Raw genomic sequence first — 19,143 nt, 5'->3', positions numbered from 1 at the left:
CGAGCCCCGCATCAGGCTCTCTGCTCAGCAGGGAGCCTGCTTCCTCCTCTCTCTCTCTGCCTCTCTGCCTACTTGTGATCTCTGTCTGTCAAATAAATAAATAAAATCTTAAAAAAAAAAAAACAAGAGCAAAACAAAATATAAAGTGCATTTCTTAAGGTTTCACCTGCAAGATTTCATAATCAGTGTAAAAAGCAGTCATTAAATGATCATTTTATTGCTTTATAATTTTAAAATTATTAGGTATGTTTTGTTTTATAAGTTAATCAAAAAGTTAGTACTTAAGTATTTTGGGAATGCTATGAAAAACAAGTCCAAGGTATATATTTTTATAAGATGTTCAGGAGAGAATAAAATGTGGTACAGAAACAGCTCTAGCTTGTGTGTTACCCAAATACTACCACCTGTCTTCCATATTGTTAGTAGATGTTAGTAAAAAGACTTCTGTAAACATAAATTACACGATTATAGTAATCTAGTTCTGATTGTAGGACTTCTCTTATATTGGATAATCAAGTATATAAATAGCATTTATAGATAAAACTGTAGCCAGAATGAATGTAGATATTTTGGTTAATTTAAAAAAAATATTGTAAGATAGGATATTGTTAGAGATATTTAGCTTGAGTTTGCTGAGGACAAAGAGAATTTTTCAGAAATCAATTTCAATGATACAGTAACTTAAAGTGTATTTTCTAATAGAAGACATCATTATTGTAAGCATGTTTATTATATGGCTATTGATTTTTTTTTTCTCAACACCAAGTAGAATTATGCAATAGAGTTTTGTACTTTACTCAGTAAGAAATATTCTTTCACAGTTTATGTCAAAACTTAAGAGAGGGTCACCAAGGACTTGGAATAGGGCTTGGGTCTGGAGAGGCCTGGTGGAAGGAACAGGATCTTGGGCACAAAAGGTATCAACTAGTCTCTAAGCACTAAACTACACAAATATGCTTATTGCCCCTGAAGGCAGAGCTGGAGGACATTGGCCTGCCTGCCATAGGACTGCGCCTCGCTGGCTGCGTGGAGTTTCATCTAATGATGAGGGATCCCTAGCTGCTGGAGAAGCCTGGAAGTCCCAAACTGGGACTTAGTGTTGCCCATCTTTAGCTGCCGGCTCAGGGTAGTTTGGCGGATGGACCCCCTCCTCGCCGGAGACTATGCAAGAGCTTGGTGCTGGGCCCCAGCTCCATGTGTCTGGAGGGCCTGGCAGCCCCCGGTGGGATAAAGGGGTGTGTACTCCATCCGCATGTGGAGCAGTTCAGGGTGGCTAGAGATTGGGAAAAATGAAAGGAGGTATGTGCCAGTGACAACACCATGACCAAGAATAAAGTCACAGAATTATGTAGGGAGTAGAGGGATGAGGTGGTGGGAAATGAGAAGGAGGGAAGGACCATCAGACTTTGCAGGATTTAATTAGGTCTGGACGGAGTTCTCTTCTGAGGCAGTTGTAATTTTAAGTGATTGGTATTTTCTGGTGCGGGGTCAGCTGCTGTCTGGGTTACTGTAAAAGCTCTAAGGAGAGGCTCTTGAGGAGTCTGCAGGTTCCTTCACGGCTTGCATAACGGTATGTGCCTGGGCGTTTTTCTGGGGAGAGTATCTTTTATTTTCATTAGTTATCAAGTATGTCCCTACACAGATAAAAGATGTCTCTTCTCAATTATGAGATTACAATTGCTTAGATGGAAGTCAGCAGAATAGGAAGGCTGAGGATGGGGATGGGGTGGGAGTAGGGGGAATCTAAGGGCGTCAGCTACTGAAATTCTTCATACTTGAATACGCAGTTCACTGCAAAGTGCTTTGGGAGTACATTTGAAATCAAGAGCTTAACTCCTTTACTAAATCCTTAAAGGTTTAGAGCAGAGTTTGTATATTTAAAATTTTCAACTAAAGGTAGCAAGATTCACAGTTTCTTTGATAAGGCAAAATGTTTTGGGTTTGAAGTGCTATGTAGTAGGCATTTCATTTCTTCCACAAATGTGTGAAGTTTTCTCTTGATTTATAAAATTTAGGAAACAGAGTATTGTTAGAAAGTCAAGATCATTATCACATAACAGCAAAAATATAATTAAATCTGTAAAATCATGCGGGCTTTTATCATGCTAATTTTTGTAAAAACGCAAAAGAGTTGGACAAATAGTGTTAACTAGGAGCCAATTTCTAGAAAATGCGATAGAACAATTCGGTGTTTTTATCTCTTATACTTATGAATATAAATGCAGGCTGCAATTCATTAACACATCTGGAAATTTAAAAAAAAGAGGTTCAAACACCTATGTAGCTTAATTAACTGCCATATTATCCTAATTAACAGGATTTTTATCAAATTTTTTTTTAAAGATTTTATTTATTTGACAGACAGAAATCACAAGTAGGCAGAGAGGCAGGCACAGAGAGAGGGGGAGGAGGCTCCCTGCCGAGCAGAGAGCCCATTGTGGGGCTCAATCCCAGGACCCTGAGATCATGACCTGAGCTGAAGGCAGAGGCTTTAACCCACTGAGCCACCCAGGTGCCCCTCAAATATTCTTTCTTAATATTATTTTTAATGCAATAGCATGTCAAATACAATTTCTAGAATTGGCCATTTTCGGAAGATTCAATTCAGTAGACTCAGGCTATCTAAAATATTACACTACCACACTCTTCAGGTTTATTGTGAAATAGTCTAATAAATTTAATCTTAAGTGATTGGCAATGAAAATAGATATTCTGAGAAAGTGTGATCTATCACCTGAGGTGTCATGTGCATTTTCTAAAACTTCCTTAATACCCTAAATTCTACAAATCAGGTTACATGCAGTGAATAAAATTCCATTTTTTATCAAATACTTAAAAATTTTACTTTATTTTTTTAAAGATTTTTAAAAAGATTTTACTTATTTATTTGACAGAGAAAGAGAGACAACACAAGCAGGGGAAACAGCAGAGAGAGAGGGAGAAGCAGACTTCTGCTGAGCAGGGAGCTTGTTGCAGAGATCAATCTCAGGACCCTGGGCTCAGACCTGAGAGGGAGGCAGATGCTTCAGTGATAGAGCCACCCAGGCATCCCTCTTTTTTCTTTTTTTTAGGATTTTGTTTATTTCTTTGAAAGAGAAAGAGAGAGCATGCATAAACAGGAGGAGGAACAGAGGGAGGGGAAGAAGCAGGCTCCCTGCTGAGCAGGGAACCCACCATAGAACTCAATCCCAAATGCTGGGATCATGACCTGAGCCAAAGGCAGATGAGATACTTAACCAACTAAGCTCCCCCGCCCCCCAAACACTTAAAATTTTTAAAAGATTTAAGTTATTATTTTTTCAAAACAAGTACTGATGAATTCATTGTGTTTTTGGCATTTTTCTTGTACAGAGAAAAATCAGATAGATTTTTTAAATTTTAGGGTTCACAAAATTTTTCCAACAAATTTAGGAAAAAGCACAAATAATATGTTAAAATTAACATGTTAATTTTGTTAATTATGTTAAAAATCCACTAAATTAAAAATTTTAATGCTATTTATAAAATTAGGTCTGATAATAACTTTCCAAGAAGCACTTTTGATATGTAAATAATTTGCTCTTTGAGAATAAAATCAGTAAAACCTACAATTAATTTTTAAATTTGATTTCTATGTGTCCAAAGAACTTACTTTAAAAAGACATGAGATAAGAAAATTTACATGTAGGGGTACCTGTGTGACTCAGTGGGTTAAGGCCTCTGCCTTCAGCTCAGGTCATGATCCCAGCATTTGGAGATCATATCATATCAAATCATATCATATCAAAGACATCATATGATAATCGTCTTTCTCTGACTGACTTACCTTGCTTAGCATAAACATTTTAACTTGCATTCAAATTCAAGTGTGTTGGTACAATACTAGTCATAAATTTAACTTAATACATTTAATAATTCTGACATTTTTTTCAAATTCACAAAAGTGTATCTGCAATTTTTGTGTATACCTATTTACTTGTTCCCAGTATTTTTAGCCTAAATGAATAATATATTATTCCAGAATAATTAATATATGTAAATTTAGTGTCATGATAAATTCATAAAATTTTTTGAATAATTGAGATTCATATTTTTAATATTCAGAACTTTCATATTCTTGATAATAATTTTCTACATTTTTTTATAGGCCTTTATTTCCTTGTGCTGAGCTTTCTCTACTTTTGATAAAGGCCTAATTTGCTAGAGAGCAGAAGCAGAATCTGTTTATTATGTTTTTGTTTTTAATCAAAATAGCTGATACAGAGTGGCTACCTAATGGTAAATTAGAAAAATAAAATTAAACTTTCTATTTAGATTAAATCTTTGTATTTTGTTAATGCAATCCCAGTATAATCAGCGTACAGTGTTACATCAGTTTCAGGTGTGCAATATATGATTCAATACTTCTATACATTAACCAGTGTAGATTACACCTTAATTATACAACTCGGGAAAAAATTTAAAGTTCTATTTGTGATATTTTTCTGCCTCTGTTTCCTTCTGCTCCACTTTTCCAGCTGTGTTCCTAGTGTAAGTTATTTCCCGTGCCAGAAGCTATAGTCCGTAAGTCCGTCATACTGTGTTTTATGCTCCCTTACATCTCAGTTGTCATATTATCTTTAATCAAAACCCACTTGTGTTTATCTTTCTTATCATTAATTCTTTACAATTATATATTCTGCGTTGTAACTAAGTGCTCACTAAATTATTTCTTCCATTTACCAAAAAAAAGCTAAAATGAAAAAACCTGAAAAATAAAATTAATAAATGTATTTAATACTAAATAAAATTAAAAACCTCTAAATAGACTTGCTTCTAACAAAGATATAAGAACAGGGACTAGGTCCACCTTCCTACATAACAATATTTTTTAAAAAGATTAAAAAATATAAAAACACTGATTTTAAGACACTGAAGAACAGGCAAAGAAGGACAATGATCCATGAGAGGTGGGAATAACCAAGGTGAGCTCTATGATGGCCCAGTTTATTATCTTGAAAGAGTTTCCAGGATGTGGTACAGGGAAAGAAAATCCTAGAAGAGACCAAAAGATTCTGTAGGTTGAGGGAAAACCTCAGAGTTTAGTGAGACCTGATGCTTTCTAGTTTGCTGGGTAGAATACCAAAGAGGGCAAAGCAATGTAGGAACAGAACCCCAGAGAACTGCAGAGAGTTGCCCTTGGGTCTTTAACAGAATACTTTTGAGTGTGTACATATGAGAAAATTACCAGACACCCAGGAAGAAACCACAGTACAGGATTAGAGAACAGTATCTGGCACTCACACAGGGCCTAGAAAAGTGTTTTTACAAGCCAAAATAGAAACAATAATTTGTGGAGCACTGGACAGAATACTGACAAAAGTCCTGCCTCAGTTGTAAGGAATAGAGGCACATCTAAAATAAATTGTGGGTTTGATCCCAGACCACTGCAATAAAGATCATAATAAAGTGAGTCAAATGAATTTTTTGGTTCCCAGTGAATATAGAATTTATGTTTACCTTATACTCTTATCTATTAAGTATGCAAATAGCATTGTGTCTAAAAAATGTACATACCTTAATTGAAAAACACTTCATTACTAAAAATGCTAACCATTATCTGAGCTTTCAGGGAGTCATTGTCTTCCTGTTGGTGGAGGGTCTTGTTTTGATGTTGACGGCTGCTGCTGGATCAGGGTGATGATTGCTGAAGGCTGAGGTGGCTGTGACAGTCTTTAATGACAAGGAAAAAATGAAGTTTACCTCATTGAATGACTTTTCCTTTCATTCTTTCTCTGTAGCCTATGATGCTGTTTGTAGCATTTTATCCACAATAGAATTTTCACAATTAGAGTCAGTCCTCTTAAACCCGGCTGCTGCTCTGTCAGCTAACTTTATATAATATTCTAAATCTTTGTTGTCACTTCAATAGTCTTTTCAGTGTCTTCACTGGGAATAGATTCCACCTCAAGAAACCCATTCTTTGCTCATCCAAAAAAATCAATTCTTCGACTGTTAAATTTTGGTCATGAGATTGTAGTAATTCAGTCACATCTTCAGGCTTCACTTCTAAATCTAGTTTTCTCAGTGTTTCCACCACATCTTACTTCCTCCACTGAAGTCTTAAAGTCCTTAAAGTCATCGATGAGGGCTGAAATCAACTTCTTCAGAACTCACATTAGTGTTGATATTGTGATCCCTTCTCATGAATCATGAGTGTTCTTAATGGCATTTAGAATGGTGATTCCTTTCCAGAAGTTTTCAACTTACTTTGTCCAGATCTGTCAGAGGAATCACAATCTATGGCAATTATAACCTTATGGAATGCATTTCTTAAATAATAAGACTTGAAAGTCAAAGTTACTCTTTGATCCAGAGAGTGCAGAATGGATGTTATGTTTGCGGACAAGAAAACATTAATTTTCTTTATCTCCATCAAAACTCTTGGGTGACCAGGTGCATAGTCAATGAGCAATAATATTTTGAAAGGATTTTTTTTTTTTCTGAAGAGTAGGTCAACAGTGGTTTTAAAATATTCAGTAAACGATGTCACAAACAGATGTACTGCTGTCCAGACTTTGTTGTTCCATTTATAGAGCAAAATTGAGTAGATTTAGCATAATTCTTAAGGGCCCTAGGATTTCCAGAATGGTAAATGAGTATTGGCTTCAACTAAAAGTCACCAGCTGCATCAGCTCCTAACAAGAGAGTCAGCTGTCTTTTGAAGTTATGAAGTTGTGAAGCCTCTCTAGCAATGAAATGTCTAGAGAAAATATTCTGATACAAGGCTCTTCATCTCCATTGAAAATCTGATGTTTAGTGTATCCGCCTTCATTAATGACCTGAGTTAGATCTTCTGGACAGGTTGTTGCAGCTTCTTCTTCTTCTTTTTTTTTTTTTTTAATTTATTTATTTGACAGAGAGAGATCACAAGTAGGCAGAGAGGCAGGCAGAGAGAGAGGGGGGAAGCAGGCTTCCCGCTGAGCAGAGAACCCGATGTGGGGCTTGATCCCAGGACCCTGGGATCATGACCTGAGCCGAAGGCAGAGGCTTCAACCCGCTGAGCCACCCAGGTGCCCCAGGTTGTTGCTTGTACATCAGCAATTGCTGCTTCATCTTGTATTTATTAAACAGATGGATTCTTTCTTTCTTTTTTTTTTTTTTTAAGAATTTTATTTATTTGAGAGAGAGAGAGAGAACACAAGCAGGGGGAGCAGCAGGTAGAGGGAGACGCAGACTCCATGTTGAGCAAGGAGCCCAGTGCAGAATTCCATCCCAGGACCTAGGATCATGACCTGAGCCAAAGGCAGAGCCTAACTGAATGAGCTACCCAGGTACCCCAGTGGCTTGTTTCCTTAAACCTCATTAACCAACCTCTACTAACTTTTACTTTTCTTCTTCAACTTCCTCAATTCTCTAAACTTCATAGATTTGTACGGACATAGAACATACAACAGAGTTAGGACCTTGCTCTGCATTAGGCTTTGGCTAAAGGAACTGCTGTCCTAACCTTCTATTTAAACCACTCAAACTTTCTTCTTGTCAGCATTAATGCTATTTTGCTTTCTCCCCCCACCCCCACCAGCATTTGTGTGTTTATTTGAGTAACACTCTTAATTTCCTTCGAGAGCATTTCCTTTGCATTCCCAGCTTGGCTGTTTGGTGTAAGGGACCTAGATATCAGCTTATCTTGGCTTTTGGCTTGCCTTTCTCACTAAGCTTAATCACTTCTAGCTTTTGATTTAAAGTGAGAGACATGCAATTCTTCCTTTCACTTGAGCACTTAGAGGTCACTGCAGCGTTATTAATTGGCGTCATATCAATTTTGTTGTGTTTCAGGAAATGAGGAGGCCTGAGGAGAAGGGAGGGAGACGGGAAGGGCCAGTTGGTGGAACAAACAGAACACACATACTTATTGATTAAGGTCACAGTCGTCTGAGTGAAGTTCGTGGTTCCCCACTACCCAGATGGTTACAGTAGTAACATCAAAGATCACGGATCATGGATCACCATAACAAATATAATAATAATGCAAAAGTTTGAAATATTGCAAGAATTACCAGAATGTGGCACAGCGATACAAAGTGAGAAAAATACTGTAGAAAAATGGCATCAATACACTTTCCCAACGGGTGTTGCCACCTGTTGCATTTTGTAAAAATTGCAACATCTGTGAAGCCCAATAGAGTGAAGCCAATAAAATGCAAAATGCAGTATACCTATAATTTTAGACTGAGTTTTTTCTCTCGACCCTAACAAATTATAAAAATAAGACCCCAAATAATCAAACTATTTTCAAGAACTACATTCCAGAACAAAGCTCAAGAATGCTTACAGAAATATAAACAAACATGTCCAACATGCAACAAAGTAAGATTCAAAATGTTAACAATTTAAAAGTTCCAGACAATGAGGAAACAGGAAAACACAGACAATGGAGAGAGAATTCAGCCAACTAAAACTGACTGACAATGAACAAAGACATTAGAGTTAGCAGATAAGAATATTAAAATGCTTATTATAACTGCATTCTACATATACTAAAATAAAAGTGGAGACATGAAGGTATAAAAAAGAACCAAATCAAACTTACTGAGATGAAGAATATAATCTTCAACATAAAAAATACATAGGATAAGTTTAAAAACCTACAACATGACACAAGATAAGATTCGTAAAATTGAGACACAGATACATAGAGTATACACAGTTACTCTCTAATGAAACACACAGAAAAAAATAATGTGAAAAACAATAAACAGTAAGCTGTGAGACAATTTCATTCAGCTAAGAATATGTATAATTAGAGTCTCAAAGGAAGACAAGGGTGAAGGGGGCATATATTAGATACTTACTGCTATGTAACAATACTGTCATGAATTTAGAGGCTTAAAATAAAACACAGTATCATCTCTTTTTTTTTTTTAAGATTTTATTTATTATTTGACAGACAGAGATCACAAGTAGGCAGAGAGTCAGGCAGAGAGAGTGGGGGAGGCAGAATTCCCGCTGAACAGAGAGCCTGACTCAGGGCTTGATCCCAGGACCCTGGGATCATGACCTGAGCTGAAGGCAGAGGCCTTAACCACTGAGCCACCCACGCACCCCCACAATATTATCTCTGATTTTGGGGGGGGGGCGGGTGTTGTCAATGACCCAGGTATGGATTAGTTAGTTTCTTCAATCAGGGTGTTCACCTGAGCTAGATTTTCACCTTATTCTCAACTTGGGGAAGATTCATTTCCAAGCTTACGTGACTGTTGGCACCATTCAGTTCCTTGTCCATGTGAGGATCTTAGCTGGCACTTGGTGGGAAGTATCATTCAATTATTTGCCAGTGAGCCCATGCCATATGGCTGCTTACAATAACTTAATTTGTTTACTCGTGTTCAGCAAGGAAGAGAGTCATTATAAAATATTACGATGTTATGTAATGTAACTATGGGCATATAATTATATAATCACATACATTCTATCACCTTTGCTGTATTCTGTGTTGAGAAACAAGTCACAGTTCCCATCTTTTACTCTGTGGGAAAGGACTACGGAAGAATATACATACCATGAGGAAGGGATACTGGGAGCCAATTCAGAATCTGTCCACCACAGGCAAAATAAAAAAATAAGTAAATATTTGAAGAATTAATGTTCAATTTTCAAAGTTGATCAGTATTTAAATCGTAGAGATCCAAGAAACTCAAGAGAAAGCAAACATGAAAAACCTCAAGAAAATGACGACCAAAACATTTCATAATCAAATTGTACAGAACAAATATTGAAGAGAATATCTTAACTTTCATTAGTTATCAGGAGAGTTCCTGAATGGATAAAGACATCTACTCACATAAAGCTTACTAAGACGTTAAGTGCTCAGATGTAAGTTAACGAGTTATGAGGATCAGGCACAGGGGAACGATGCTAAGGATGACAGCAAATTTCTTGGAAACAATGTGAGTGAGAAAAGAGTGGAGGCGTGATCTTTAAAATATTTTAAAAATTCTGTCAAATTAGAGTTTATTTTTAAGGAAAAAAGTCTCCAAAAAAAAAAAAAAAAGGAAAATATATTTACAAATGTATAAAATTTGTAAGAATTCTGGAGTGCCTGAGTGGCTCAGTCTTTAAGTGTCCAACTCATGGTTTTGGCTCAGGTCATGAATTCAGGTTGATGAGATCAAGCCCTGCATGGGGCTCCATGCTCCCTGCAGAATCTGCTTGAGATTCGTCCTCTCTCTCTCTCTCCCTGTCCCTCCTGCATGTGCTCTCATTCTCTCTAAAATAAATAAATAAATAATCTTAAAAAAAAATCCATAAGAATTTCCCCAGCAGACCTGAACTAAAGAAATGATGTAGAAAGTCTCTCAGTCAAGAAGGAATACGATACCAGTCAGAAATGTGAGGTCTGCACAAGGAGTGAAGAAATATGGCAGGGGCACCGACATGGGTAAGGCTCTCTTTAATTACTATGATTTAAGTCTCTTTAAAAGAGAATCATTTCTTTCAACAAATTTACAATCAATGTGTTGTGAAGATTTAGTGTATGTAGATATAAATAATAGCCTAACAGCATTATAAAAACCAGAAGAGGAGGAATGGAAGTACATGCTTATGAGGCTTTATTGTTATCCGTGAAATGGTGCAATATAATTTGAAGATAGATGATAAGAATGTATACTATGAATCTTTTTTTTTAAGATTTTATTTATTTATTTGACAGAGAGCGCTCACAAGTAGACAGAGAGGCAGGCAGAGAGAGAGAGGAGGGAAGCAGGCTCCCTTCTGAGCAGAGAGCCGGATGTGGGACTTGATCCCAGGACCCTGAGATCATGACCTGAGCCGAAAGCAGAGGCTTTAACCCACTGAGCCACCCAGGTGCCCCTGTATACTATGAATCTTAAGGCAACCACTAAAATCACAAAATAGAGCTGATAAAAAATGACGTAATAGAATTATTTAAACATTAATTCAATAGAAGTGAGAAAAATTTTAAAAATGAAAGAATAGATGGGACAAATAGAAAACAAATACCATGTAACTGACTTATAACTATATCAATAATCTCACAAAATAAAACAGCCTAGCCCCTCCGATCTCCAGATCATCACATCAGATTAAAAAAGTAAATAAAATAAAATTTTAAAGAAATGAAGAAAGATCCAACTTTATGTCACTTACAAGAAAATTACCTGGAATTTAAAAATAAGTTAAAAGTGAAATGATGCTAACTCTGGAGTGACTACTTTAATGTAAGAAAAGTATGTGTTAGAAAAGATTATTACCAGAGACAAAATCATTTTATAATGAAAAACTAGTTAGTAATCCAGAGGTAACTATAATCCTAAACATTTATGCCCCTAGTAACATAGCTTCAAAATACATGAAACAATAAATTATAGGGGAGAAAAATGTAATAAGAAATCCATAATTATAGTCAGTGATTTTAACAGCCTTCTCTTAATCTTTGACAGAATAAGTAGAGAGAAAATGAGCAAAGAGAATAATAGATTTAAACAATACTATCATTCAAGCTTTGTAAAGTATGTATTAATAAGAGACAGTTATCTGGAAAATCCTCAAATATTGAAAAACTAAATAAGAGATTTCCCAATAACCCATAATTCAGAGAAAAATTCAAAAATAGTATGAAAATTATTTAGAACTGAATAAAATAATGAAAATACAACATATCAAAATCAATCAAATATTGGTAAAAAAGTACTTAGAGGGATATTTGCCAGAAACAATATTTTTATTAGGGGAAAAAAGTGATAAAATAATGACCAAAGTTTCCATAAGAATCTAAAGATAAAGATGAGCAATTAAATCCAAAGTATCAGAAGAGTGAAAAGAAAAATAATCAAAATAGGAATCAATAAAGTAGGAAACAGAAAAGCAATAGGGAAAGAAATGAAACCAAATGCTGTTTTCTTTTTAAAGTGTATCAATAAAACTGATTAACATTTAACCAGAATTATCAGGAAACAGAATAGTGAATAGACAAATTACCAATATCGGAAATAAGAGAGGTGACTGATTATCAGTATAAATTAAATTGATATTGATATAAATGTTAACAAGGACAGGCCTTAAACAACTTTGTAATTATAAATTTGAAAACGAGTGGACACATTCCTTGAAAGACACAAATTTCTAAAGCTCATTCAAGAATAAATACTTTGAATGGCCCTAAATTTATTAAGCAAATGGATGTTTAGTTAAAAACATTTTCTGCAAAGAAAACTCCTGGCCAAAATTTCTTCACTATTGAATTCTAACAAACACTTTAAGGAAAAAGTAACAATATGCACACCTTTTCCAGAACATCCAAGAGAGTTAAAAAAAAAATCTTTAAATTCAACATTACTATGATATCAAAACCAAAGTTACCACAAGGAAATAAAACTACCTATATCTCCCATTCATTCAGAGATAAATATTTTTAAAATGTAAGCAATTTGAAACCAACAACATATCAAAAGGATTCTGCATCATGACTACTTGGAATTTATCCTAGAAATTCAAGGTGAATAACATTTAAAAATCAACCAGTGAGGGGCTCCTGGGTGGCTCAGTGGGTTAAAGCCTCTGCCTTTGGCTCAGGTCATGATCCCAGGGTCCAGGGATCGAGTCCCACATTGGGCTCTCTGCTCAGCAGAGAGCCTGCTTCCCTTCCTCTCTCTCTGCCTGCCTCTCTGCCTACTTGTGATCTCTCTCTCTGTGTCAAAAAAAAAAAAAAAAGAAAAAAATCATAGGTGATAAACATATGACAGAATCTTTTCAAAAGATGCAGAAACATCTTTAGGAAAAATCTGACATAAGATTCTGATTAAAAAACACACACACACAACTCCTAGAAAATTGGAAAGAGAACAGAACTTCCTCCACTTGATAAAAAGCATATATGAAAAACCTTTATGTAGCTGAGATGATACTCCAAGGTAAAAGAGTAAATGCTTTCTCCTTAAGTTCAGGAACAAGGCAAGGATTTTGGCTATCACCACGTATAGTATAGTAGAATAATATAAACTTTCTGTTAATAATAATATGGAACATGCTAGTAGGAAATATTATAGTATAGGTTCCCACCAGTGCCATTAAGCAATAAAAATAAATCAAAATTCAGATTTTAAAAGATTTAAACTTTCTTTATTCACAGAAGACATGAGTTTCTGTAGAAAATCCAATGAATTTTTTTTAAATTACCAGACATTAAAAGGGGATATTAGTTATAGCATACTTGATTAATTTATTAAACCCAGTATATTTCTATTTACTAGCAACAATCAGAAGTTGAAATTAAAGGGTGCCTGGGTGGCTCAGTTGGTTAAGCAACTGCCTTTGGCTCAAGTCAGGATCCTGGAGAATAGGGATCAAATTCCCTGGGGGCTCCCTCTTCAGTGGGCAGTCTGTTTCTTCTTTTGACCTTCCCCCACTCATGCTCTCTTTCTCTCATTCTCTCTCTCAAATAAATAAATAAATAAAATATTTTTTAAAAAGAAGTTGAAAATAAAATTGATAAAAGATTTAAAAGTCCTGTATACTGAAACAAACAAACAAAAAATAACCTTAAAACTCCTAATTGATTATTTTAGTATTTTCATTATTCTACTTTAAATACACACATACACACAATACATGTGTGTTTACCCATACATATATGCATATATCCATCTCTCAGAGTGTCCTCTCTCTTTGTGTGTCTCTAGTTTTCAATCATACTATTGTCTTCTGCCCTCCGTTTTTTCCTGATGAGTAGTTAGCCCTTATTATTGCAATTTCATCTTGAATGCAATGCTTCACTTTCTCTGGCAGATTTTAAGGTTTTCCTTTTAGTTTGGTCTTTCAAAAGATTGACTGTAATATGCCTTGATGTGTTTTTTTTTCCTCCTTCTGGGACTTCGCCTCTGAGACTCTCAGGCTAGACTGTTTGATATTTTCCTTACAATCTTATACTGATTCACATTACCATTCTTTTTTTCTTTACTCTTCAGTTTGATTAAATTCTAATAGCTTTGAGTTTTGAGTTTATTCATTTTTTTCCTTAATTGCATTGTCTGATGTAAAGCCAATCAAATAATTTGTTCATTTATGATATAATATTTTTCATTTCTACCATTTATATTTGTTTATTTTTTATAGTTTCTCTTCGTTGAAATTCCCTACTTGATTTTGTATATTAGGCCTAACTTTCCTACTAGCTATTTTAGCATTGTCATTATTATTTTAAAATTCCTGTCTGGGGATTTCAACTTCTCATTCATATCTGAGTTTTTTCCATTGACTATTTCCTGTCTTGCCCAATGGGTTCACGTTTCTTCCTTTTCACATTTTATTATTTACCATTGTGTATAAAAACAGAAAAGAACCACAAAAATACAGAAAGCATTAAAGTAAATATTATTTCCTGTGAAAATAAGCATACTTCTTCTATTAGGCTTCTATTACGTGTGGCTGAATCAGACTAATTTGGAATTGCACTTTCTTGAAAACTTAATCAACTTACATCTGGCTTAAAATAGTCTGAAGGCAGCATCAATTCTTTGCATTTAGAAGAGCTTAAGATCTGGCCAAGAGTGAGATTCAGATGACCACATTTTTTTCAACCCAACTACCAGCTTTTTCAGTCATGGGGAATTTTTATGCTCTAAGAAATAACTGGGAATCTCTTGGAATCCTGAAGAATTATCTTTGCACTCCAGTCTTGTCCTGGCTTTCTACTGGAAGGTAATTTCCTCCGTGCTGTCCTGTCCCTGGCATTTAGAAGTTCAATGCCTGGTACTTGGTCAAAGCTTGGAATACCTCAGAAACATCATTATCGGCTCTTCCCATTTTGTGCCCCGTACTTGGTGAAAAACAAAAGTACCTTGGAGGGTTTCTCCCAGTTCTGTTATTCTGCTCTGACTGTTGGATGCCACAGCCTTATCCTTGGGGAAAGCCTGTACGCTGCAGAGAGATTTCTCTCAGCTTTGCTGCTTTGCATGGGGTCCCCTATATAGCATCCCAGTGTACTTGGTGAAGGCTCATGACCATTTCACGGGGTGGTGTCAGCCATTTGGGGCTTTCTGGTATTTTAATCCATCATATCACAAATACAGCCATTCAGCATTTTTTTTCCGCCTAGCTTCTCTTTATCTTATCAGTTGCAGATTTATCCTCTCCCCGCTCTGCTGCATCTGATGATGACAGCAGCCATGTCTCCCTTTCCTCGCAGAAGGAGCTAATCGTTCTGGATTCAGTTCATGTATCGTATCCCCTGTTCTTTTAGAGTTAAACAAAAACTTTGAATTTGAGTTTACCTGACTCACTTTCCCTGTTAGGTCGAGAATGATAGTCTCTTGCGATTTTCTACATCCTAAATAGAATTGCAAGTCCTTCCTTTTAGCTTTTGCCATTTTGTCCTATTTCCCTCTCTCCCATGATAAATATATATATATATATATTTTTTTTTTTTTTTCCAAACGCCATATTGTATTGCATTAGCTTCTTTCTCATATAAGGTCATAGAGACTTTCTAGAGGTATTAAGACACTTCAATTTTTATTATGTACTCATTACTTTTCTAGCGTTACTTCCTGGTGAAGCACATGGGCTCCAGTATTATGTACCTTTCTTCCCCCTTAGAAACTTTAGAAGCAGTTAAAAAGTATTTGAAGAAATCACCAAGACTGAAGTTAAAATATAAGCCTTATTTCAAGTCCTCCTGTTAAAGAAGCAGTCACAACAGGCTTCCAGACTGTTCTCCTCCGATTAAACGTAAATAACTAGCACTTTCCCTTAAGGCAGAACCTGCTCCTACCAGAATAACCTGTGAAAAAAGAGACAAGATTATAACTTCTCCGGTGAATCTATCCAAGTGGTATTTCAGAAAGAACATAGTTGAACATGTACAATCCCACCCTTCGATACCACTGATCAAGTACTCTTTTATCTCTCATAGGAGATATTGAATATTGGAGGGAGATGGACTATGAAAGGGCATCAGAATTACCCTAACAAAATTCTTGTCAAGGAAACATTCGACAAAGTAAAATACACTTTCTCCTTTAGCAACTTCTAGGACATCTTCCTTAGACTGAATATGACCAGCACCTTAAAGTGCTCAAAGTAATCCTTTGAGATTATATAAAATGTGACCACTTTTCTTGTCCTTATATTACCATCTAAATAAGTCTGTATTATTACATAGTATATTATCCCCTCCATGAAAAACAATTAGATAAGCAATTAGATGACATTGTAAAAAACATAATAAATGTTGATTACAATCACCCTGCCTTCATCCAGGAAAACAAGGCTCTTTTGATTTTGGTTGTTTGTTTGTTTTGTTTTGTTTTGCTTCAATGTAACTATCAATATTAGATCACTAAATTTATGCAAATCTTTTTTTGTTATTTAACCTTTATTTAGAAATTGGAGGCAAGAGTCAATAGCATTGTGTCAGAGGTCATGTCTTTCTAGTAGAACTCCAAACTGGTTTATTAGAAACAATGATCTGGAACAAAGACTCTCACAAGCAATACTTTAAATCAATAAACTCTTGAACTCTATTTTTTCCCACATATAAATTCAACTTACAGTTTCCAAAGGAATATAAAAGGAGCAAATGTCAAGTGATACCACCAAGAAAGGGCTCGTTTATTTCACTAAGCCCATTTTGGCTGCCCACTATTCTGGTCACTATGCCAAATATCAGCAGAGAAACTAAAGCCTAAAAGTTATCTGGAGGCTGCATTTATTTGCGATCCCTACATTCCCTCTCTCTTGTTGTATCTGTGCATGTGTATATGTGTTCTTCCATGTGAATGTGTGTGTGTGTTTGGCAGTATTTATTAAGAGAGCTCTGAAATGCCGACTGATACTCTCCCAGATCCTGGTTTCCTTGCAACCAACCAAACGAACCTGATCTACGAAATTCCAAGTGCCCTAGAAAATTGAAATAAACATCAGTGTGCATGTACGACTATTCCTCCAAAAATTAAAATACCTCTTATAAATAAGTACCAAAGGAAAAAGCCTTCAAGTCTAGTTCAAATATTTTGTTGAATGCACAAAGAAGACTTTGATTTTTTTCTTAAGTATTTTTGTTCTTTAAAGAGGAAGTGAATAATATTAAAATACGGTTACAATCAACAAATGGAGACTGTAAGCATTCCTTGAACTTTTTCCCAATTTCGTGCATTACACCAAAAAGAGACAACTACATGATAATAGGTGGTATGATTTTATGTAAATTTAATGTTCATTTTAAAAACAACCTTACTGAGATATAATTCATATACCGTATCATATGTTTAAAGTGTCCAATAAATTGTTTTCTAATATGTTCACAGATGTGTACAATCATCACCACGGAGAAATTTAAAACATTTTATTTCGTTTCATCTTACAAAAAAAAAAAAATTAAAACAACCAAGACCCTTTAGCTACAATCTCCCTCTGCTCTACTCACCCACACCCAGCTCTATCTAATTTTTATCTCTATAGAGTTTCCTATTCTGAGTTTTCATATGAATAGTGTCATGTAATATGTGGACTTTTGGGTCTGCCCATTTTCACATATCTTAATGTTTCCAAGCTTCATCCCAACTGTTGCATGAATCAACATTTTTCCCTTTTTATGCCTGAAATATGAAGAATATTTCATTTTATGAAAGTAACACATGCTTTATTCATTTATCTGTTGATGGACATTTGAGTTGTTTCTACTTTTTGGCTATTATGAATAATGCTGCTATCAGCATTTGTGTATAACTTTTCGTGTGGACACATGTTTTCATTTCTCTTGGAGACATACCTAGAAGTGTAATTGCTAGGTCATGTGGTAACTCTGTTTAATTATTTGAGGAACTTTCTTACTGTTTCCAAAATGGCTGCACAATTTTACATTCCCCCTAAAACACCCAAGGACTCTGATTTCTCTATGACCTTGCCAGCAATGGTTATGATCTGACTTTGATCTATACATGCTAGTGGGTATGACATAGTATCACACGGTGGGGGGTTGTTTTGCATTTGACTAATGACATCACTGAGCATTTTTCATATGTCTATTGGTCACTTGTGTATTTTCCTTGTAGAAGTATCTGTTCAGATCTTTCATTCATTTCCTAATTTGGATTTTGTCTTTTTTATCATTGAATTATAACAGTTCTCTGTGTATTATAGATACAAGTCTCTTATTAGATATGTAAATAGCAAATGTTTTCTCCTTTTCTGTGGGTGGCATTTTCATTTTCTTGATGAAGAATGAAGTTTTTAATATTGAGGAAGCCCAATTTATCTATTTTGTTTTCTCTTGTTGCTTAAGCTTCCAATATTATATCTAAAATTCCTTTGCCAATTCAAAGTCTTAAAATTTACTCCTGTTTTCTGAAGGAAGAATCCAGTTTCATTCCTTCGCATGTGGCTTTCCAGTTGTCCTGGCATCAGTGTTTAAAAAGACTATGCTTTTCCCTATTTACTGGTTTTGGTATCCTTGTCAGAAATTAGTTGACTATAGATGTATGGATTTATTTCAAGACTTTCAATCCTATTTCATTAAACTTAATGTTTGTCCTTGTATAAAAACCACAATGTTTTGATTACTATTGCTTTGTGGCAATTTTTAATATAAAGAAGCAGGGGTGCCTCTTTCAATCTTCGGGGTTCTTTATAATTCCATATGAATTTTAAAAGAGGCTTATCAATTTCTGCCAAAAACAAAATATGGTGAGACCCTGATAGGGATTTCTTTGATGCTGTAGATTAGTTTGGGAGCTAATACCATGTGACTGATGTTAAGTTTTCTAGTATGTACATGTATGTACATGCACATGATTTTTCATTTATTTGGACCTTTTAGTTTATCTCAAAAACACGTTGTAATTTTCAAATACAATTTTTGAACTTCTTCTATTATATTTATTCCTAAAATTAATTTTTTTCTTCTTGATGCTGCCATGAATGGAATTTTTTTTCTAATTTCACTTTTGGATTGTTCATAGAAAATGTATTGTCTGGGTTCTCCAGAGAAACAGAGCCAGTTAGAGATTTTAGAGAAAGAGGGAGAGGATAGAGAGAGAAATAGATTATGAAGAATTGGTGGACTATGGAGACTGAGAGTGACTGTCTGACCTCTGCTGGTGTAGTTCTGTCAGCTCAAAAAGTGTTGTGTCTAGGCTCTTGGCACCAAGGTAATGAAGAATTAGA

The 19,143-nt window shown here is 35.2% G+C and overlaps 1 protein-coding gene across 3 annotated transcripts in view; it reads left to right on the top strand.

The window, feature by feature from the left end:
• Nucleotides 1-19,143, top strand: part of BRINP3 (BMP/retinoic acid inducible neural specific 3) — a 399,003-nt gene that overhangs the window by 205,249 nt on the left and 174,611 nt on the right. The gene's annotated exons all lie outside the window — the stretch shown is intronic.

This window comes from Meles meles, chromosome 17 (assembly GCF_922984935.1).
Source record: "Meles meles chromosome 17, mMelMel3.1 paternal haplotype, whole genome shotgun sequence".
Taxonomy (NCBI): domain Eukaryota; kingdom Metazoa; phylum Chordata; class Mammalia; order Carnivora; family Mustelidae; genus Meles; species Meles meles.
The sequence above is the reverse complement of the archived record's forward strand: the minus strand, read 5'-3'. Positions and strand labels throughout refer to the sequence as shown.